At 37.6% G+C, this 24,471-nt stretch overlaps 1 protein-coding gene across 6 annotated transcripts in view; it reads left to right on the top strand.

Moving 5' to 3' along the window:
- Positions 1-24,471, top strand: part of ELF1 (E74 like ETS transcription factor 1) — a 107,554-nt gene that overhangs the window by 7,549 nt on the left and 75,534 nt on the right. For 5 of the 6 annotated variants that reach the window (XM_035003275.1, XM_035003273.1, XM_035003276.1 and 2 more), the window contains exon 1: positions 21,209-21,587. The exons of the other annotated variant lie outside the window; for it this stretch is intronic. The gene's annotated coding sequence lies outside the window, so the exon portion shown is untranslated. Of the gene's footprint in view, positions 1-21,208; positions 21,588-24,471 lie in introns of those variants that run through there. 6 annotated transcript variants of the gene reach the window in all.

The following is a 24,471-nucleotide window of genomic DNA, read 5'->3' as shown; positions in this document are numbered from 1 at the left end:
TTTTGCAACATTTATATCTTATATTCTACAGTTGATGTATACTCTAATTTATATGAAGTAGACCATGAATCTTGAAAATGCAAATGTTTATCTAGGTTTACAAGGTACATTGCTGTATAAAAAAACAGTATTATTTAGATATTATTTAAGGGTTGGAAAGTAACTTTCAAAATACTTCATGGTTCATTTGCTCCTTTCCTAAGTATTGGGACAAAGAGCCAGTAAAGTTAGAGATGTATTTATAGTTTTTAATCTTTAGTGGTTTCATTATCATATCATTTTTAAAACTGTAAATGATATTGTACTTATATAAAGAAAATTTTAGTTTGATTTTTAGCCTGCACTTTGTTATTGTACCGTATCTGACTTTTTATGCTGGAATGGTGACTGTTTTAGGATTAATGGCAGTTAGCGTTTCCTTTTACTTCTCAGGGGGTTCATTTTCACAAATGTAAATATAAAATATTTTGTTCTCTGAAAAGTAATTCCACTATAGGTGACTTGAATTTTGATAAAGGAGTAACAATGGTTTCGTAAGTTTTGTGTGCGCACCTGTATGTGCAAATTTAACATTTTATTTTTGAATTCAGACTACTCACTATTAAATAAGTAACTTTGATTTAAACTTTTTTTTTTTTTTTTTGCTTTATTGTAGATCTCTGGGAAGGTATTTAGCTAGTGATTTCTATGTCCAGACAGTCCTACTAGACAATCTTAAATCTTTATTTGTAGTTTAATCTTTTAATTTAGTAAAACTTTCTTTTGGATTTAAAATCCCAAGACCAGGATACATTTCTGATTTAGGATGTGTTGATGTATTGCTTTGTGTATAGCTTTTTATCTGTTTCCAGATTTAATTAAACATTTAATTCAAACTTCAAGGTTGTAATGGGAGTTGTTTTACCCTAGCTTTCCTGACATCTGTATTTATCACTGATACTCCCTTATGCCAAGGGATACAGATGACCCTATTAACTGGGAAGGTTAGGGCCCTGCCACTCAATCACCCACTGAGTAGGGCAGGCACTGACCCAGTTGTAAGAGCTGAAGTAGGAAGGAAGAGTGTGACAGAAAGAGATTGACTGCAGACACAGTCCCAGCACTCTGGGAAGGTACACAGGTGTGGGTAAGAGTGAAGGGAAGTGTCATGATGGAAGGCAGAATATAGGCTTAAGGAGTTCCAAGCAGGCAGTTGGCATCAGGGAATTTCAGATATGAGTAGGAATGCCATTTGTTTTATTTGATTGTCCTTTTTTTTTTTTTTTGCCACTGCACATGAACCACAATTTTATTGTTCCTTAAAATCCTGCTTTCAAAGACTGTCTCTTTTCCATTTTCATTATTTTCTAGAATGTCTTGGGTTAGTTTATGGTGCATGTTTTGAGGGGGCTTTTTACCACAGCTTTGTAGGAAAAAGAAAGCACAAAGTTTATATAAAAGCAAAACCTCAGACTCAATAGAATGGCTGCTATAAAAAAAAAAAGACAGGAAATAACAAGTGTTGGAGAGAATGTGGAGAAATTGGAGCCCTTGTATACTATTCATAGGAATGTAAAATGGTACAGCCACTGTGGAAAGCATTATGGTGGTTCCTCAAAAAAATTTGAAATAGTATTACTGTCTGATCCAGCAATCCCATTTCTGGCTATACACCCCAAAGAACTAAAAGGAGAGTCTCAGGGAGACTCTATACATCTATCTTCACAGCGACATTATTCACAATAGTCAAAAGGTGGAAATAACCCAAATGTTCTTCAGTGGATTAATGGATAAACAAAATGTGTATACATACAGTGGAATATTTTTTCAGTCTTAAAAAGGAAGGATATTTTGCAATTTGCTACAACATGGATGAACCTGGAGGACATCATGCTAAGTGAAATCAACTAGTCACAAAAAGATAAATACTGCATGATTCCACTTGTGGTATCAAGTGTAATCGAAATCATAGAGACAAATTGGAATGATGACAGCTAGGGGTTGGGGGAAGGGGGAATTGGGATATAGAGTTTCAGTTTTACAAGATGAAAAGAGTTCTGGAGATGGGTTGCCCAGCAGTATGATTATACTTATTGCCACTGAACTGTAGAATTAAAAATGGTTAAGATAATAAATTTTATGTATATTTTACCATAGTTTTTTTTTTAAAGGCAAATTTGAATTTATATTTGGATGTGCAAGTGGTAAGATTATAAAAACCTCTGTAATGAGATTGAGGTTATTAATTTGGTTTATATTCACGTGTTAGGTGCTGGGGATAGAACTATGAAAAAAGCAGACAAAGATCCTCATAAAGGTTACAGTTTAGCGCAGGAGGCAGATACTGAATGAACAAGTAAAAAGCGTGCTTGAATGTTACATGCATACCAGGGAGACCCCTGACAAAGTAGGTGGAAAGGCTACACTGAAAAGGCTTCTCCAAGAAAATGACATTTAAATAGAGACCTGAAGGATGAGTAAGCAGTGGCTAGGAGGAAGAGAGGAGTGGAAAGGGAGGGGAGGCACGAGGGAGTAGCATTTTGCAAAAGCTCCAAAGCAGGGCAAGGAAGGGTATCCTTTGGGAGATGAAAGAAGGCCCTGAGGGCTGTGATGTATGAAAAGTGGGGGGAGGTGACCAGGGCATGTATCAGATTATATAAGTCGTTGTAGGCCATTGCAAGGATTTTGAATGTTGAGGCGCTGGGGTGGCTCAGATGGTTGAGTGTCTGCCTTTGGTTTAGGTCATGAACTCTAGGTCCTGGGATGGAGCCCCAAGTAGGGCTCCCTGCTAAGCAGGACGTCGTTTCTGCCTCTCCCTCTGCCCCTCCCCCTGCTCATGCTCTCTCTCTCTCTGTATCTCTCTGTCTCAAATGAATAAATTAAAAAAATCTTAAAAAAAAAAAGGATTTTGAATGTTAAGCAGAGATGGCAGATGTTGATGGGTTTTAAACCAGGGAGTAGGGAGGTGGAACGGAGTAGAAGGAGAAAAATCCTTCATCTTCTCTTACAGTGTGGCTTTTAAATATGAATTACCTACTTAATCTGGTGCTTGAATGCCAGAGGGAAAAATGGTTCATTTATATTTATTCAGATGATATATTGGTTGCCAGTGTGACCTGTTGATGTGATAAAACTTCAACAGTGAATTTAAGGAGATTGTCAAGGGCAATTTAGCAGAGGTGATTTTCACCTTTATTCTCTGGCTTGGTAGTTGAAACCCCAGAAATGGATGGATTTGCCCAGGGAGAGTTTGGAAAAAGAAGAGGGCTTTCAGTGGAATCTTTAGAACCTCTTATGTTCAGTGGTGAGGTAGTGGAGGTAGGGCAGAGAAAACTAAGGAAAAGTACTCCAGAATTGGGGGAAAACCAGGAGAGAGCATTTATTAGGTCTAACAAAACAAGTTCCAAAAACATTAATTAGGTTTTCGCCCTGTGTGGTCATTGATTTTACAGATTTAGTGGTTTAATAGGGGTAGGATTAGATTAGATTAGATTAGAATGAGTCAAAGAATGAGAGGAAAGTGAAGAAATGGAATATAGACAAATCTTTGAGGAAGTTTGGCTGTGAAGGGAGTGAGAAAGAATGGTAGATGGGTTTGGGGTTGTCAAATGATTGGGATTTGTTTCTATGGAAAAGTGTGAATTTAAAGAATATCTTTTTTGGATCTATGAGATGCTTGAAAAATATATTACACACCTTGCTGATTTCCTAAATAGGATCTACCGAACACAAATATGACCTTCTCACGGACTTAATCTAGATATGGCGTTCTACATATATACATCTACATATATACAGGGCAGTCAGGCCTCTTGAGGTATGGAGGTCTCTTTGTCACTATACTAACTTCTGGTCATCTGGGAAGTAAAAATAGAGAATCCTGAGTCCCACTTAATCAATTTGAACCTTAGCTATAGGACTCAGGAATGTATGTTTGCACTGTGTACTTGTCTTCAGAGGATTCTCATGCATCTGTTCTGTGAATGGCCTTGGAGAACTGTTGCCCTGAGAACGCTCTACTTGGAAATTTTCTGAATGCTTTTTAATAGCTCTAGCATGACTTATATGAGATACATATGGCAAGCACTTAGGAAGGAAAGATTTTCAAAGTTTTGTCTTCTAGTATGATTGGGATAGTGGTAAAAGTTTTTGATTTTTTAGGATGAAACGAGCTTGATCCTTTTTCCTGACTTTCAAAGTGGTAATATGTTCCAGGTTAGTACTCTCTACCCGCTTTTCTTATTTCTTCACTCCTTGCGCTCTAAGAAGCATGGTGCTTACTCCTGCCGGAATTGCCTTTGTTTGCTCCTATAACTTCCTCTATTAATAGTATTCCTCCCCAGCTTCTGCTGGATACGACTGGCTCCTCAGCATTCAGGTCTCAAAGCAGCTGTCCCATATTCAGAGAGGCTGTCCCTATTGAAAGTAGGTTTTCTTGGTCACTATGTTACTTTGCTGATTTCCTTCATCACAGTTCCTTCAGGGACTCTGCCTGAATGTTAACATGAATCTATAGGTAAACTGTATCCTGAGTCTATAGAATAGTGCCAGGCACATAGAAACTACTTAAATACTGAAAAACAAATAATAAAGATCATAAAAATCTTACACAGTATAAATACTGTTAACTTTCAGTTGGCCATTACTTCAGATACTGAAATAAGGACCACACATGCATAGATGTTGATGTACGTGACATGTACTGTTTATAACTTGCATATGTCACTTACATATATTCTGGAGTCTTTTTCGTGTCTACACCATTTTATACAGATAATCATTCTTTTTTTTTTTAAGATTTTATTTATTTATTTGACAGAGAGAGACCTAGTGAGAGAGGGAACACAAGCAGGGGCAGAGGGAGAGGAGAAGCAGGCTTCCCGAGGAGCAGGGAGCCCGATGCGGGCGGGACTCGATCCCAGGACCCTGGGATCCTGACCTGAGCCGAAGGCAGACGCTTAATGATTGAGCCAGATGCCCCCAGATAATCATTCTTAACAGATGAATAATATGGTCTGTTCAATATGATGAGGTACAGTCACTATAACATCTGATTTACATGACAGTTCTTTTTTTTTATACTTTTGAACGATAGTGCTGAATTTCTATCTACATCTTTGTGTATTTTTTTGTTAGAATAAATGCTTAGGATTGAAACTGCTGGGTGAGAGGATCTATATACATAAAGCTTTTTGATTGTGAAATTGCCTGCTGGAATTATATTCTTTTACAAAGCTCATGAATAGCGTATGAGACCATTTATTTCCCCTGTACCCTCTCTAATCATTTTATTCTTTGCTATTTTAATAGGTGAAAAACGGTATTGTTTTTCTGCTTTAAGGTTTAGGAATGAATATCTTTGAACACTTTCTATTGTGTTTCGCCACATTTCTTTTGTGAAGTGCATATTCGTGCCCAGCGCCCAATTTTTCTGTTAGAATGTTTGATTCAACAACAGTTTCCCCCCCATATTTTACTACACAGATTTTTAAACATACAGCAAAGATGAAATTTTGCTCATGTATCTGCCACTTAGATTTTATCATTAACATTTTATAATATTTGCCTTACCATACATTTACTCTTTTATCTAAATTGCAGGTATTAGTACATTTCCATCTGAATACTTTAGCATGCTTAGTATTGACCAATGTTTGTTTAGTTATTTTTTTCTTTTGAGGTGAAATTTATATAAAATTAAATGCATGAATCTTTTTACTTTGTTTTATTTTTTAAAGATTTTATTTATTTGTCAGAGAGAGAAGAAAGAGAGCGCATAAGCAGGGGAAGTGGGAGGCAGAGGGAGAAGCAGGCTCCCTGCTGAGCAAGGAGCCCAACGAGGGGGACTCTATCCCAAGACCTTGGGATCATGACCTGAGCCGAAGGCAGACGCTTAACTGCTTAATCAGCTAAGCCACCCAGGCATCCCTAAATGTTTTATTTTAATTTAAAACAGAATTGGAAGGGGCGCCTGGGTGGCTCAGTCGTTAAGTGTCTGAGTTCGGCTTGGTTCGTGATCCCAGGGTCCTGGGATTCAGTCCTGCATCAGGCTCACTGCTCCACCGGAAGTCTGCTTGTCCCTTTTCCTGTGCCCTGTTCATGCTTTCTGTTTCTCTCTCAAATAAATAAAATCTTGAAAAAAAAATTAAAATAAAACAAAACAGAATTGGGTGTTCATTGGTCAAGGTTTTTTAATGTGAGAACACACACACACACACACACACACACGGGGAGGGGAGGCAGAGGGAAAGAACCTCAAGCAGACTCCGTGCTGAGTGTGGAGCCTGACGCAGGGCTGGATCCTGACCCTGATCTCATGACCTGAGCTGAAATCAAGTCGGATGCTTAACCGACTGAGCGACCCAGGCCCCCTATTGATCAAGATTTTGATAAAGAGACCAAGGTTTCTGTCAGAGTGAGCCCACTGAGGCAGCTCCACGTTGTAGGGTCTTTCTTACACACCCACAAGATGTTGCCTAATAGTTCTAGTTTTGATTTTGTAAGTGGAGCATGAACTTTATTTTTGTAAGTATTTGTGGAGTTTCAGTGTATGTATTTGGCTGTGGAAGCCAAACCCAAGACTAGCTTTTGTTTTGTTTTCTTTTTTTTTTATAGGACTTTTGGTCACATTTTCTCCTTCTTTTTCCTTTGCCTTAGCTTTGGTTATAGTGGTTTTAAATTTTTAGTAGTCAGATGTCATCCTTTTCCTTATCTTTCTACTGCCATTTGTGTCATACATAGGAAGACATTTCTTACCAAATAATATACAGATGTTTATATTTTCTTCTGGTGCTTTTCCTTTTTTTACATTTGAGTATCTAGTTGGAATAATGTGGTATAGGGATTTTTTTTTAAAAAGATTAACAGTGGTTTGAGATCATTAGCAAATACTGTCTAATGAACAGTCTTCCCTTCTGTGTGTCTTTTTCTTTTTTTTTTTTTTTCTTTTTAAACAAGAACTTTCTTTTTTTTTTTTTTAAGATTTTTTATTTATTATTTGACAGAGAGAGAATGAGAGAGAGAGAGCACATGAGAGGGGGGAGGGTCAGAGGGAGAAGCAGACTCCCCGCCGAGCAGGGAGCCCGATGCGGGACTCGATCCAGGGACTCCAGGATCATGACCTGAGCCGAAGGCAGTCGCTTAACCGACTGAGCCACCCAGGCGCCCTGTGTGTCTTTTTCTGCAACAAAATAGAATTTAATGTTTTTATTGATGCCATTTTTTAAATAAAGATTTAATTTTTAAGTAATCTCTACACCCAGTGTGGGGCTTGAACTCACAACCCAAGGTCAAGAGTTGCATGCTCTGCTGACTGAGCCAGCCAGGTGTCCCTGATGTCATTTTTATTATAATCTATGTTTGTATATAGTATCTGCTTTCTGTTTTTGAAAGTATCAGATGTCTTTTTTTTTTTTTTTTTAATTGGGCTCCATTCTGGGCTTGAACTCACAAACCTGAGATCAAGACCTTAGCTGAGATGAAGAGTCAGATGCTTAACTGACTGAGCCAGCCAGGCACCCCAAGAGTATTAGATGTCTTTTTAAAAAATACCCTATTCTATTTAATCTCTCTATTCTTACATTTAGATACTTGAGATAATTTATTGCCCACAGGCATATTGTTTTTCACTATTTTGTTTTTTAAGGTTTCATCACTTACATATTGTTTCTTTCAGCTGAACTTTAGCAGAGTCTTGAAGAATGGGGAGAAAGGATAGTGGGGAAACAGTAACAAGAGTCAAGGCAGGAGAGGTTGGTAAGTCCTGGGGACTTATTTCTCTAACTTGTAATTGTCTGAATTCTTAATCTGTAAAGCAGATTATACATGTTTATTTTAGTATCCTTAAATTTGGGAAATGTCTCTTAAGGTGGTTCAAACTAAATTCTAAAGTTCAAAATATTTATGAGATTTTTAAAGTTTGGGATGTTATTGAAATGGCATAGGATTCTACAGCGAGAATGGTTTTTAATCCTGGCTTTAAAGGAGCAAGTCATAATTTTTGAGCACCTGTGTGTATCCTCTATTTTATTCTTTCTTATGTTTGGGTGATTCTTCAGATCAGAGCTGACTCAGCTGGGGCGAGATACATAATCTCAGGTGGCTTCACTCACATGGTTGGGGGCCTCTCTGTGTAGTTCTCATACCTTACTGGTGGCAGGAGGGATCCCAGCAGCAAGAAGGTAAGCCCCTGTGTCCTTATACTTTTTAGACCTGTGCTCGTGTTTTGTTATTATTCCACTGGCCAGAGCATATCCCTTGGCCTAGCCCATATTTAAGTGATGGAGAAGTAGACTGTGCTTCTTGATGGGAGAAGAGGCAGAGTCATATTTCAAACTGAGAAGTCTGAACAACTTAGTACCTATTACTACAGTGGTTTACCACAGGAAGTAAAGGGGTTAGCTACCTGGATATCTAACAGAAAAGCCTCCCTGGCAGAAGAGACTGTGCACAGACCTAGAGGGGAAGAATGCTTGATATGTTCCTGGGATAGCAAGGAGAGGTCAGTGGGACTAGAAGAGAGGGAGTGAGCAGGAAGTAGTAGGAGATACAGTCATAGAGGTTCGGGCCAGGGTAGGATCTTGTCCTTGTAAGCTGTTATGAAGACTTACTTTTTTGTGTGAAAAGAGGAGCTAAGGCGTTTTAAAGAGGAGTTTTAAAGTAGGAGAGTGATAGAATCTGACTTGTGTTTTTAAATAGATTACTGCTGGCTACTGCTTTGAGACTAGATTGTAGGGAAAGAAGAAGAGAAGCAGGAGGGCTCCTTAGACTACTACAGGGATGCAGATAAGAGCGGACAACAGCTGGCAGCACGATAGTAACAATGAAGTGGATTGATTCTCGGATTCTATATATGTTTTGAAGATTGAGCCTACAGGATTTTTTGACATATTGGATATGACTTTAGGACAGAAAGACGAGTCGGTAGCCAAGGTTTTGGTGTGAGCAGCTAGGAGTATTCACTCTCCACCAGGACAACTGGAGAAAACTGGGTAGAGTAGGTTTTGGAGAAAAGACCAGGAATTCAGGTTTGGATCTGTTAAATTTGAGAAGACTATGACATTTGAATGGAGGTGTCAAGTTGGATAGAAGAGTCGAGTTCAGGAGCAACACCTGGAGATAGAAATTGGAGAACATTGGGGGTACTGAGGTGGCTCAGTTGGTTAAGTGTCTGACTCTTGGTCTCAGCTCAGATCTTGATCTCAGGGTCTTGATCTCGAGGTTGTGAGTTCAGGCCCCACGTTGGGCTCCAAGCTGGGTGTGGAACCTACCTAAAAAAGAGAGAGAGAGAAAAAAAAGAGAAATTTGAGAACATTGAATGAAATACTGAGAGCGTTATGTATGTCTAAGGAGTATTTCCTGAAATGACTATAAGTTTAAAATACTTTTAAGTTTTAAAAGTTTCATTTGTACCAGTGGTGTGGTTTGAAGTAGGGAAGAAGAGTGGCAGAGCATCCTTTATGATGATAGTAAACTATGAGCTTAAAGAAGTCATTAATTGTTCCATCTGTTCAGTATTACGAAACATGAAAGCCTCTAGGCTAAATATCTTATTTGAATATTCCTTTTTGCTGAAACATTTACCAGTTTGTTTCTAATTAGGGAAGTTTATTGACCGAAGGCTGTGTAAGTAAAGGCCTGAAAGGGACAGAAGACCAAAAGTTGAGGAAAAGAACCATGATTGGATCATCAGTCCTACTCTTTAGAGAGTTTTTCTTTTTTGTTCACTCCTTTGCTCTCTGTCTCTCTCCCTTTACTCATTGTCTATTAACATAATGAGATGTTCAGGTGTAAGCACAGGGACTAACCCAGAAACTGTTCTCTCTCAACAAATGTAAAGCTTACTGCTCCAGCCTTGATCACCAGACAGGGCTGCCAGACCAAGCCTTAGCCAACCTATTCATAGATCCGGACTGTTCAGGAAAGTGAAGAAGGGGCCTTGCTTTTTGTGTAATTTAGACCTATACAGAAATGACCTGAGAATGGTTTGGCTTGTGTGGAAAAGAAGAAAACAGATTTATCATTGAGCCAATATTTAGTTCAACTTCCAAAAGTTTTCATTCAGCAAATATTTATTACAGAACTGTTGTGGGTCAGGAATGCTATCAGGCTAAACTAAATGACCAGTGAGACATATAAACAAATGATTAAAAAAAAGAACCCAAATGCTGTGTTCTTCACCAGATATTCCAGCACAGTGGGCAGGAGGAGTTATGAAAGAAATCAATTCACCTTTAGGTCCTCAAAACCTATCAGAGTGCTTTGCATATTTTAACAATGCATAAGTGTATAATAGGTGAGTGCATAAGCAATGTGATTCATGCATCTGTTAGATAATTTACAACATACAGAGGGAGGTACAAAGGAGAAAGTGACCATTTCTTCCTTGTAGTGATGGAGAGAAGGGCTTTGCAGGAAATTCACTGGGTAGGGAAGGCCTGCAAATGTGGAGTTAGAAAGCACAACATGCTCTGAATAAGTTCAGCAAAGCTGGATTGTGGGGTGTATGTTGGGAGGTAGGAAGGCCACAAGTGAGGCTACTATAGGGTAGACCAAAATCAAGATGCAAGAGTATCTTGTATTAGGGGGCACCTGGGTAGCTCAGTTGGTTAAGTGTCCGAGTCTTGATCTCAGCTCAGGTCTTGATCTCAGAGTTGTGAGCTCAAGCCCCACGTGAAGCTCCACACTCAGCCACTTAAAAAAAAATCTTGTATTGGAATTTATTCTGTGGGTACTACAAGACTATTGAAAGTTTTTTTTTTTTTTTTTTTTTTAATTTTTTTTAAAGATTTATTTATTTGAGACAGAGAGAATGAGAGAGAGTGGAGGGTCAAAGGGAGAAGCAGACTCCTGCCGAGCAGGGAGCCCGATGCGGGACTCGATCCAGGGACTCCAGGATCATGACCTGAGCCGAAGGCAGTCGCTTAACCAACTGAGCCACCCAGGCGCCCTGAAAGTTTTTTTAAACAGGAATATTAAGAGGTAGAATTCATGAGACATTCTTAAAAAAAAAACGCATTCTTGAATTGGGAAGTCAGATGTTGACAGAATTTTTAAAGTTATAAACATATATACTGGAAGTAAGCACAGCTAACAAGTCATATCATTTATGGTAGAATCTGTTTTATCCCTTTCAGATAACATATATGATCTTAGTGTAGGTACAACCTAAACTAGATAATTAAACTTACACTAAGGTATTCAAAATATGCAGGATGGCGTTGGTTGGTTTTTGGAAGAGAAAGAACATATTTTTGCTTTATGAAATTATTGCAAACATGACTTTTTCTTTTTCTTAAAAATTCTATTTATTTATTTATTTATTTTAGAGAGAGTGTGCATGCAAGCGCGGTGAGGAGGGGTAGAGGGAAAGAGAATCTCAAATCTCTGATGGTTTCTTTTCTTTTTTGACTGACACTTTAGAGTACTGGTCAGGTATTTTGTAGAATGTCCTTCAATTTGATTTTGTCTTCTCTTTTCTCATGATTATGGACTGAAGTAATGACTTTTGGGCTTTTGGTGTTTAAAAAAATTGTTTTATTTAAAAAATTTTTTTAAAGATAGAAAGAATGATCAGGGGGAGGGGCAGAGGGAGAGAGAGGGGAAGCAGACTCCCCGCTGAGCAGGGAGTCTGATGGGCTCAATCCCAGAAACCTGAGATCATGACCTGAGCCAAAACCAAGAGTGAGATGCTTAATCAGCTGAGCTACCCAGGTGCCCCTCATTTTCACTTTTAAAACTATAAAATTGCCCTTTTTTTCACCATACAGTTCTATGAGTTCTAACACATGTATAAATTTGTGTAGCCACCACTACAATCAGGAAATAGAACAATTCCATCACCCCTCAAAACTCCGCCATGTTCTCCTGTTATAGGTCACACCCTACCCCCTAATACGTGCCCCTATAACCACTGATAAGTTCTTCATCGTTGTAGATTGGTGTCTTAGAGAATGTCATGTAATGGAATCATAGAGTATGTAAGCTTTGACATTGGCTTCTTAGACTCATCATAATGCTTTTGAGAGTCCTCTAAGTTGTGTTTATCAACAGTTCATTCCATTTTATTGCTGAGTATGAATGTACTACTAGAATGTTTATCTCTTCCCCTCCCCCCCTTTTTGATAAGTATTTAAGAAATATCATATGTCCTCCTGGCACTATAATAAGCAATTTAAGTGAATTTTTTGTGAAACAGGGATTATCGTTTTCCCCTTTACAGAAGTGAAAACATAGGCATGGAGTTAAAGTAGCCCTAGGTCATACAACTAATTAATAGTGGACTTGGGACCCAAACCTAGGTCACCTACTCTAAAGCCCATGCTTTTGGACTACATGGCAAGTTGCTAATGTCAGTTTTTTCATTTCTCTGTTTTGACCAGCAGTATAATTAAGAGCAATTGAAGTTCTTGTTTCTTTAACATATTATAAAGTTCCCCTTCTTTTTGTTTATATTTAGTTTTTATTAAAGAGCAAATATAATAGAACTATAATTTTTTTCATGTTTCTGGTTTATAATCTTTGGGGCTAAGCATTCTGTGATTCAGTTCTTTTTTTTTTTTATGTTATGTTAATCACCATACATCACATCATTAGTTTTTGATGTAGTGTTCCATGATTCATTGTTTGCATATAACACTCAGTGCTGCATGCAGAACGTGCTCTCTTTAAAACCCATCATCAGGCTAACTCATCCCCCCACCCCCCTCCCCAACTGGAGGGTATTATGCTGAGCGAAATAAGTCAATCAGAGAAAGACATGTATCATACGACCTCACTGATATGAGGAATTCTTAATCTCAGGAAACAAAGTGAGGGTTGCTGGAGTGGTGGGTGGTGGGAGGGATGGGGTGGCTGGCTCTGTGATTCAGTTCTAAAGCAGAAAGTCAAGCCAAATAAATCATCAGTCCACAAGCAATTCTGAATTAACATTGAGTACATCTGTTTATGAGAATTAAAGCCATAATACTAAGCTTTTTCTTAATCTCCTTGTAAACAGGATCTTTAATTTGTGTTATAGATAAATAATAAATATTGTATAAAAATAAACATAGTCTAAATTAGGCTAGTTTAAAATAAGAGGTTTGCCTTCTATCATATCTTAAATTTTACTAAGATTTCTTTCTTTCTTTCTTTTTTTTTTTTTAGAGCTTGGAGGTTTTGGGGTACTTGAGATGAGTTTTTTGCACTTGTGCTAAAAGCCCATTTACTTAAATATTCTCCTGTCATAGGATAAAAATGTTCCTGGAATATTAGTATAGGGTTTCTTGTGTTTTTAAAAATATCTTATTAGTGAACAGAAATAAGTATAATTGGGTTTTGGGGAAACTTACAAAATTTCCAGTTATTCTGCCTATCTGGTAATTTTATGTATTACTTTCAGTAAACTAAAATTTTGATGAGACTTCTTTCTTAAGTGTGGCCTTCGTGTGATATTTGTTCTCTGTTCCTCAAACACTATTCAGAGGACTTGGAGAGGCTACAAAATCATAAAACATCAGAACTGAAGTGGGTCTTCGACATGACCAGATCTCTGGGCTCTCCCAGTATTTGACAAGAAAGGAAATGGAGTCCCCAGCAGTAGTGTGTCCACAGTGATGGTTGGTCGTACCAGCTGCGTGGTGTGGCTCCTGCCCTCAGACAGGTTACCAGTTTATCCGTGTGGAGATGGACTTGTACAAAATTAACTGCGGTACAAAGTGGAATGTTCTTGGCAGTAGAAAGGGTACTGCTTTTCTTAAACAAGCCCTCCCCTCCCCCATCAAATCTTTTCTTGACTCATTCACTCTACACAATTACTTTCTATTTAGTTTCTCACCTTTCATTCTCTGTTAAAAGGTCTCTAATCAGATGTTTTGCCTTTTTTTTTTTTTTTTTTACCTCTGCCACAATATGAAAACTCTTCTTTCAGAATTCACAGTGACGTTCATGTTGCTAAATTCTGCTGTTTTTTTTTTTTCTCCCCTCCTCAGACCTCATTTTATTTGATCTGTCCTCAGCATTTGGCACAATTGCTCAGTCCCTTTTGGAAACACTTTCACTCAGATTCCAGGGTAATACCTTATTTGCCTTGTTTTCCTGTGACATTTTTGAGTCCTCCTTCTTAGGCTTCTCTGCTAGCTTTACCTCAGCTCCCCCACCTCTAAATATTAGAGGGTCCCGGGGATCTGTCATTGTTACTTTTCTAGCTGTAGCTTTAATATCAGATACACATTTATATCATGTATATGTTAATGACTTCAGTTTATATATCCAGCCCATACTCCTGCCCTGGGGTTTAGGACCATGTCTGCAACTCCAGGACAATATATCCAATTTGACATCTCCACTTGGAACATCTCAAACTTAATGAGTTCAAAACTGAGCTCTTGGGGCTCTGGGTGGCTCGGTTGGTTAAGGATCCCACTCTGGATTTCAGCTCAGGTCATGATCTCAGGCTCATGGGATCGATCCCCAAGTCGGGCTCCCTGTTCAGTGTCGAGTCTGCTTAAGATTCTCTCTCTTGGGCGCCTGGGTGGCTCAGTTGGTTAAGCGACTGCCTTCGGCTCAGATCATGATCCTGGAGTCCCGGGATCGAGTCCCGCATCGGGCTCCCTGCTCCCTGCTCGGCAGGGAGTCTGCTTCTCCCTCTGACCCTCCCCCCTCTCATGTGCTCTCTCTCATTCTCTCTCTCTCAAATAAATAAAAATCTTTAAAAAAAAAAAAAGATTCTCTCTCTCTTGCTCTCCCTCTTCTCTCCCCCCCCACTCGTGTGCGCACTCTCTCTCTGAAATAAATATTTTTTTTTTTTTTAAGATTTTATTTATTTGGCAGAGAGAGCACAAGCAGGGGGTAGTGGCAGAGGGAGAAGGAGAAGCAGACGTTTGAGCCACCCAGGCGCCCCTAAATAAATAAATCTTAAACAAACAAAACAAAACCTGAACTCCTGATATTTCCACACCCCAAACCATCATCATCTGTAGTCTTTCCTCTCTCAGTTTGGGCAACTGCAGTCTCTCAGTTGCCAAAAATGGAGTTTTGAAGCCTTTCTTTCCCCACCGACTCTTTTCCATCCATTGAGAAATTTTGTTGGATATTCCTCAAAAGCACAGCCATAATTTGATCACATCTTCCTCTTAGGCTGCCTCCTTTGTCTAAGTCATTATCATCTTCTCTGGATTATTGCATTAACTTCTCCTTGCTTCCGTCCTTGCCCTGTTGCAGTGTGTTTTCAACACAGCAGTCAAATCTTATGACTCATGTGATGAAAACTGTCCAACTATTAAATCTCTAAACAGTGAGACTCTCCCAACAGTTTCTAGTATTCTTCCTTCTATTACTCTTCTCTTTACTTTCTTTACTTGACCCACACTGGCCTCCTTGCTTTCCTTGAACATTTCAGGCAAGCTCCCTGTTAGAGTCTTTCTCTGGCTTACAGGCTTTCTCTGTCTAGAATGTTAAGATAGCTCTGCGTGGCTAGAGGTCTTCACTCAACATGGCAAAGTAAATCCTCTGTAGCTAGTCTGTCCAAAATGTCATATTCTCCTCTTTGCTGTCTTGTTTTTTCCTTCTTTGTCCTAATTACCAGCATAGTGTATCTTTTATTTATATATTTTATTTATAATTAACATGCTCTATATTTAGTTTGTAATGTTTATCACTTTCTGTTGCTTAGAATATAAGCACCACGTGGGTAGGGATCATTTATTAACAGTGAGTCTCTTGCTATATGGCAAGGGCCTAGAACGGTGCCTGACACATAGTAGGTGCTCAGTAAATATTTTTTAAATGAATGAATACCTAGGAGTACCTCAGATCAGTCATTAACTTGATATTGGGCAAGTCAGTTCTCTCTGTAGATCTGCTTTCCCTATTTTTGAAATGAATTTGGGTTGGATCTGTATTTTTAGGCTTTCTTAAAACAACAAAGACTTAAATGTATGTAGTATTGTGGTTCCTTGAAGATTTTTCTAAGAATTCAACTGCTTAACAGAGAAGTTTGAAAACCATGGTACCAGGTTTTTATTTTGTTTCTAGGGAATCAAAGTTTGTGAGTTTGTTTCTTTTTCAGCCACAAGTGATAACCACATCAGTTCACATAATTTTTTAATAAGGAAGATTTCTCTGATAGAGTGCAAGGTGAATTGGAAGGTAGGCAGTCGGTGGTAGGGAAAGGAACAGTTAGGATGTTGTTGTGATACTATTTTTCTACAGTATGATGCAGTAGGAAAGAAGGACCTTATGTTTCACTCTAACTCAATATAAAAAATAGAGGATTTCCTCTCCACAACATTTAGAGATTATTGAATAGTAAGGTAACAAGTGTCTTTTTGAGTGGCTGTTGTGTGAGGACCACTATTTTTTGTTTGTTTTCTTTATTTATTTGAGAGAGAGAGAGAGTGAGAGAATGAGCTGTGGGAAGGAGCAGAGGGAGAGAGAGAAGCCGACTCCATGCGGAGTAGGGAGCCTGATGACAAGGGGCTTGATCTTGGGACCCTGAGATCATGACCTGAGCCAAAGGAAACCGTTTAACCGACTGAACCACCAGATGCCCCACTAACTATTTTAGATTCTAGGTTATATAGTAGCAGAGCAGTGGTTCTCATGTGCCTGGCACGACCCATACTATTGAATCTGTTTCAAGAGTAGGCATGAAGCTCCTTGAGGTAGTTCAGAGGTACATCCCTCCTTACAGTCCACTAAAGTAAAAGATACATTGTCTTTAATACTGAATTTGTAATTTAATTGTAAGAGATAGAATATCATGTTTATATGAAAGTTGAGATTGCAGTCAGCATATTACTGGGGAGCATAATAAAGGATATAATTGTTCAGTCAGTTCTTGGTTACTTTTGACAAGATAGGAAAGAATAACACCCAAAATAATACCTACAGTATCACCTTGTAACACAGGTAGCTACATGAATTCTGCAACATCAAATCATGGGCCAAATCACATCTTTAAAAAATATTTCAGTGCGTAGTAAAATCCTGGTACGCTGTAATTTTCCCTCAATGAACTATTCTAGCAAAGTTATGTATTCATGTTTCTGAGTTTCTGCTGTGTTTTGGGCCCCGTCTTACTGATAGGAATACATTAGTAAGCAAAACCAGCTAAAACCATGGCCCCTTTTGACTTTGGTATGCCTCTTAAAACACTCAAACACTTGTCCAGGAGGATGTTCCTTATGGATAGGTTCTAGTAATCTGTTTGCAGAAGCAGTGAAGGAGGCCTTGGTTTAACCAAGCTAGTGATAAATAATAGAGAATTCACTATCTGTCTGACATTTAAGCTCACATTTGGAAATGCACGTTGTTCAGAACCTGGGATGATACTTTGAGAGTTGTTGACATCAATAAAATTAATTCTTTCCAACTGAAGTATTTATAACACTGAATCTCATTCTTTTAAATTTTATTTTTATATTTGAGTAGTAGAGAATAGTGATTTTGGTCATTTATCATTTTAATGGTTTGATCTTTGCTTCTTCCATCTCTAGTAATGATAGCATGTTGGCTGCTGAACAAGGGGACAGATTCAAAGCAAGCCTTTTTTTAAGCCCAGCTTTCCTAGATACGAACATTAGACTGTTCTGTATTTTCAGGTACTAGAAGTTTTCAGATTTGAGTTCAAAGAGAAGCAGTCACAATAAAAGGGAAGAAGAGAGTCCTCACTTACACAGTAAATTCATTTTGCAAGTTCTATTTTAAAGAAAGAACAGGGTCTTAACTTTAGTTGGCATTCAATTCCCTCAATTGACCTAATCTTGCTCAGCTAATAGTTAAAATTAAATACTGAAAATTCCTCCAGGCAGCCATGAAAACTTTATATTAAGGTATATACTGACTTGATATATACCTGATTTTACAAATAAACATATTCACAGTATGTACAGGTACATTATATTTGCATCACAAGCCTAGGATGCCACATTTTATTTATGTAAAAGTTTAGAGATTTACTTAAACTTTCTCATCCTGAAGCATTTGATAGTGACTGCTTCTGTGAAGCATAATAACAGTTAATGTTTATAAAGTACTTACTTGTACCCAGTAGAATATTAATAACTGTATTATGCATGAACTAGATTTCTTTTTAGTCAGGTTTACTGAGATACTGTTTATACACAGTGTATAGTTCTGATTTTTGACAATATATATAGGTCATAGAACCAATATCACAATCACTATTCAGAATGCTTCCATCACCCCAGTTTCCTTGTTCCCCTTTGTAGTCAGTGCCCTCCCCACATTCCTAACCCCTGACAACCACTGGTAGGAATTCTGCCCTTTTTGTTATGCCTTTTCCAGAATGTCACATAAGTAGAATCATATAGTATATATTTTGACTCTGGCTTATTTCACTCCCTAATGCTTTTAGATCCATCCATGTGGTACCTGTATTTCAGAAGTTCATACCTTTGTATTGCTAATAGCATTCCATTGTATGGATATACCACAATGTGTCTAACCATTCTCCAGTTAATGGACATTTGGGCTTCCAGTATTTGGTGATTCTGACTAAAACTGCCATAAATATTTAAGTAGAAGTTTTTTTATAGACCTATATTTTCATTTCCTTGGGCATATATCTAGGATTGAGACTCCTGGATTGTCTAATAAGTATATGTGTATCTTTACAAGAAACTGCTAAACTGTTTTCCAAATAGGCTGTACCATTTTGCATTCTCACCAACACTGTATGAAAGGTATAGTCGCTCTGTATCCTCTCTAGCACTTGGTATTGTCAGGGTTTTTTGTTTGTTTGTTTGTTTTTAAGTTTTTCTCCTGGTATTGTGACTTTAATTTGGATTTTCCTGTTGAGTAAGGATGTTGAGATTTTTTCCTGTGTTTATCTGCCATCTGTATCTCTTTTTGGTGAAGTGTCTATTCAGATCGTTTGACCATTTTTTTAAAAACTAGTTTGTTATGTTTGAGTTATTAAAGTTTTTTTTATTAAGCATAATAATACATGCACTGGTTTTAATGCTCATAATACTCCTCTGAGGTGGGTACTTATTAACCCAAATCACAGATAAAAAAGTTAGGCCACAGGATTGTTAATATAGCCCAAGAACACACAGCTAGCAGAGCTGGGATTTACACCCAAGCATATTGACTCTAGAACCTGTGCTGAACTGTTTGCCAATTTTTGTGTGTGTGGAGATTGATTTCTTGGGGCTGTGATTATAACCAGGATCCAGTTTCTGTAGGTGGTAATTCTTACAGGGACACCCCTGAGCAAAGGGGCAGTATATTGTAATAGCAACTCTGGAATCATTCCCTAGGAACAGCTAGGATATTTGTTGCTGTTGAAGAAGGGTAATTATTATCACTTTATGTCTCTTACTTCACTTCTACATACTGGTGGTCAAAAGTACCTCTTTGAAATTACTTCTCCAAATATCTGCCATTATCAAGTAATGAGGTACTTCATATAAATGGATTTTCTCAGTAGCAGAAGCTTCTCCTTTTTTATGTATCCATACTTCATAAGAGATTTCCCACACTTGTTATTCCCTTTGTCTTTTAGAGACCTTTATCATAATAATGCTGACTTCAGGGCACTTACTGTTTGGTGATATATTTAGGAAGCACATAGAACTTACCGTATAGGATGGCTTCAGGTTTCAGGACTTTTAAAGTTATATTTAGGGGCGCCTGGGTGGCTCAGTTGTTAAGCATCTGCCTTTGGCTCAGGTCATGGTCCCTGGGATCGAGCCCCGCATCGGGCTCCCTGCTCCCCGGGAAGCCTGCTTCTCCCTCTCCCACTCCCCCTGCTTGTGTTCCCTCTCTTGCTGTGTCTCTCTCTGTCAAATAAATAAAATCTTAAAAAAAAAAAAGTTATATTTATTTGTAGTTTTATAGGTTTTTAGTTTAGTTTTCTCTCATTATCCACTCTCTCATTTGTTTGTTCTGACATCCTTCACTATTCCCTCTTTCACCCTTATAACTTCTATTTCTAATTAGCTAAAAGATAATCAAATTATTGGGCTTACATGGATATGGTCTAAAATAAATTTCAGCTCTGGGAAACAACTTGGGAGTTTTCCAGTGAACATCCCCTGTGACTGTTCAAAGGACCTTTATTTCTTGTTTGGGATCCAAATAGTCATTCTAAATAAATGAACTCTAAAGTAAGCTAACCATGACGTTTGACAGTAGAGAAAGTGATGTGTTTTTCTCTTTAGCATAATTTTTTATTAACAATTTATTAAACCATGGGGATTATCTTAGTAAAAAGGTAAATCAAACAGTGTTCAGCAGAGTGGAATAAATAGGCACTTAATGGGCAGAAAGTCGGTTCACTATCATTATGTTTTGTAGCAGTTTGTAAAGTTCCTGTCTGAGTCAGTGACAGCTTGTCCTCTCAGCTGTGCCTCTAGTAAGGCGGAGTAATTACTTCCAAGTAATTAACTAAAGGAAGAAAACCTTGCCAAATCCTATTTACTTTTTGTAAAATATTAAGATGAAGGCTAGCTAGTGAGTAGCACTTTATCATGTAAAGCACTGTTGAAAGTGCTTAATGCTTTCAAGCCATTTTGACCAATTTAAGCTCTTACTTAGAGTAAATTAATAAATATTCACCCAGGGGACAGGCTGAGTAGTTGTACTAACACTGCAACTGCTTGGGCACCTTGTCAGATGTATGAGGACTCGGAGAGCAAAGCTTTGCTGTCTTTCATTGGCAGCCTTAGGACCAACCATGTAGGGTGCAACATGGTGCCTGGCACGTGGTAGGCTTTTATTTGTGGAAAATTTTGTTTAAAAGGTAAAGAAAACTGTGACTATCGCTTGTAAGTAGTAGAATCATGAACCAGGATTGCATTGGTGATTTCTTTAAAATAGAGTTTTATAAAGCTTGCAGTTCCACTTAGAGTCACTTTGCTCTATTTTAGTTTCTTACTAACCCTGGATTTGTTTTAAATTTTATAAATCAGATTAATTCAAACTTACTTTTCCACTGAACTTTGCATTAGGAAATTAGAAAGTAGATTTTATGTTTAGTGAACTTGTAAATTGCATCTGATATTGTAGTTTGGTAGCTTTCCAGATTACATAGCAATATACCTCTTTCTTATAAGGGTTAATGAGTAGCCTGGTTAGACTCACCAGCCCATTGTTACATTAAAAGCCAGAAAATTTGCTGTCTCCCTTCCATTCCCTCCCACATCGTTTATCTTTTCATAGTTTTACTTTACTTGATATATTAAGATAATTTTTAAAAGTTGAGATTTTATTTTTTAAAACAACATACGGTTTTAATTTTATTTCCTTGTAGATCCTGATTCCTTTTTGTTGTTGTTAATTTTAAATTATGGTAATTAACATGAGCTGAATAGTGGTTTAATCAAGGTAGATCTTGCTCCGTGGCTCTACATCCCTCTTTTTTCTATACCTCTCCTCTGTTTTTACCTGTAGATTTGCATGTTTGACCTAGCAGAATAATTGGGTCCACAGCAACATGGGCGTGCCTCCCTTAGAAACACTTAGTTTCATGTATGACTCATAGGCTGAAGCACAGACACCACTTCCCCAATCTACAGGAGCCATTTTAACAGCATAAAACTTGCCGGACTGCTTTTTATTTTCAAGCCCAAAGGACAAAAAGAGAACAGGAATATTTGAAGGTAACTTATGATTTTGTGTGTTTGCTTCTGGCTGTTTCCTGAGCTGATAAACGGAGGGTGGCTCATACCTGTCGAAGAACATGGCTGAATGTGTTCTTTAACTCTCTGAAAAAATGTGTGTAGTCAGTCACATGCCTGATTGCACTTAACTGCGAGGGGGAAACAAAGCTTTCAAAATCTGGAAAGTTTTAGATCTTCTTGGAAAAGCATTTTTTATGTTTTACATGATTTTTCTTTCTTTCTTTCCCTGTATGAGTTGAGAATAAAGGAGACTTTCTTTTTCATACCACAAAACAAAGTTCGGTCAAATTTTCATTTTTAAAAAATCTAATTGTATTTATGGATAGCCAGAAAGTTAGAGTTAAGTAAACTGTACAATTCATGTGTGATACGGGAGTTAAGAAAAAAATTCAGAGGCACTGGTTCTCTTTTGGCATTTTGGTTAAAGGGAAGTCTGGGGACAACTCAGTCATAGGTGTTGCTCATTGACTGTTCTGTCCTTTTCTTTTTTCTTAAGTTAATGAAATTATACTAAACATTAATTTTTGAAAACTAAATAGAAGTTTAAGGAAAATGAACAGTCATTTAGATAATAAGTAAAAGTGGTTATTAAATAGGAAGAAAGAACAGTTCATTTACTGTTAGAAAAAAAAATAATAAAGTTTTATAATTCACACTGGAAATGTATTCTGAGAAACAACCTTAGATGCATGACTAGCTTCTGAGGAAACATGTAGTATTTCAATTTGTGTATAAAGAAAAAGTAAAGAGTACTGGCCTTCCTTCTATATTGCTGTTCTTAAAATGTGTTTGTTTTGAAGCAAAAAAGTAATACCTTTCGTGTGAAAGAAAAGATTGCTCAGTCTTTTCCTGGAATATTTATCATCATTGAAATTACGAAGTTCTGGCTAGCGTATATTCTGGTGTGCCTTGAAGTTCTCGGTCCTCTGAGAAGCTGGGTGCAGTAGTATTTTACTTATGAAAGCTATTTATGAAGTTAAAATTTGAATGAAAGTAAAATTTGAATGTTCAGTGATTATGAATAACATTTTTGGAAACCAAAAAGTCGTATTACTGACTATAATGATATTTAGCAAATTCTTTGGAAATTTGCTGTTGTTAACTTTGTAAGTGCTTGAAGACCTATCAGATAAAAGGGAAGGTATAAAGGCAGTTAGTTATGCTCTTGGAAAGGATCGTTACATTAACAGATCTCAATTCTGTGGTTTTGCAAGAAAGGCATAGCAGACATTTTACCAGTTCAACTCTGAGCCATTTGCTATCATCTTGCTGGTTTAGTCAGCCTTTGAGTAAGTAGTGGCTGTATTTACTTCTACTCTGGTCTGTGTGAAAAATCTAATGAAACCTTTTTGCCTTTTTTTTTTTTTAAGTTTTTAAAAGCCAGTGACCCATCAGAGAAAAATCTAGTGGTACACAAATAACCAAATAGTTAAGATTTTATTTATTAAAGAGAAGTAGAAGAATTTAGTTTCTTAAAATTAAGGGGCCGTTATAATTTAAATAAAATGGTACGGGTCATATATTTCTGTCTCTTACCCATGTGACAAAGACTGAAGTGGGACTTCAAGGAGAAGGGAAGGGAAAAAAAAGCATGGAAGCAAGGGACGGCCAGAAAGACTTACTTAGTAGTCTTCTTCCCACTCTTTTCCTTTCATAAGGTTGAATATAAGTTTAAATTGAGTCATCAGAATTAAACTTAGAATTACCCAAAGAACTGGAGCACTGAAAAAGACTGAAGATCGTTCAGTGGCCTCACTTTTATAGATGAAGACACAGTGGCCGGAGGGGTCTTGTGACTCGCTCAAGGTCGTGCAGCGCTTAGTGGCTGGAGCTGCTCATGCTAGTCCACACTAACAAGTGATGCTTTGTTTGAAATGGGCTCTGTTTCCTTAGGAATAAATAAAACCTTAATTAAGTTGGTTGGTGATAATTTTGGTAGCAAGATGCAACCAAATGATTCTGAAAATGTGTTCAAACAAGTTTCCTTTTTCATCAGAAGATGATGCATTTATTTAATTTCTACCACAGCTTGTTTTCATTATTATAACTTTTTCATAGTTGAAGCATTGTTTATGACATTGCTTGTTTAAAGACGGGTCTAGGGGAGATGGAAATTTAAGGAGTTGGGAATTTACTCTGAACTTGTAGATACAAAGACAGATTTATTTCTGCCTTAGTTCTATCTCCTGTTCTTTTAGGAAGGCAAATACTGTTTTAATAAGATGTCTTATTCTTTTAAAGTGTGTGTGTGTATGTGTGTAAAACTTTGCATATGAGTTTACAAAATCTAGAAGTCTCTAAACTCTGACATTATACTCATTTTGAACCGAAACTTTCCAGAATTAGTAATCTCATTCCATTTGTTTGTCATATCTTCTACTCCTTTGAGAGTTTACTATGCATAGTAGGCACTTTTAGAATCTTCTGGGCATACAAAATCTTTGTTAACTTTTTGATGTGTTTTATTGGGGTGGTTGAAATTTACTTTAGATCTGCTTTCTTTAAGTCTGAAATTTGTTTTTTTAAAATTACTTTGCATGTAACTGTTGAATCTCCTAAGTCTCCAAGTCCCCTAAGCCAATTCAGTATCAGACCCCCCACAATGTGGTTGTCATTGTCCTAAAGAACAGACAGCACAGAAGTGGCTGGAAAACATGGGCCCTCTCCTCACAAACTTAGATTCTTTTTTTTTTAAAGATTTTATTTATCTATTTGAGAGAGAGCGAGAGCAAGAGAGAACACAGGCAGGGCCAGGGGCAGAGGGAGAAGCAGACTCCCCACTGAGCAGTGAGCCAGACCTAGGTCTCAATCCCAGGACATTGGATTCATGACCTGAGCCAAAGGCAGACGCTTAACTGCTGAG

The sequence above is a fragment of the Mirounga leonina genome, unplaced genomic scaffold (genome assembly GCF_011800145.1).
Source record: "Mirounga leonina isolate KUSES-001 unplaced genomic scaffold, KU_Mleo_1.0 Mir_127, whole genome shotgun sequence".
Taxonomy (NCBI): Eukaryota; Metazoa; Chordata; class Mammalia; order Carnivora; family Phocidae; genus Mirounga; species Mirounga leonina.
The sequence above is the reverse complement of the archived record's forward strand: the minus strand, read 5'-3'. Positions and strand labels throughout refer to the sequence as shown.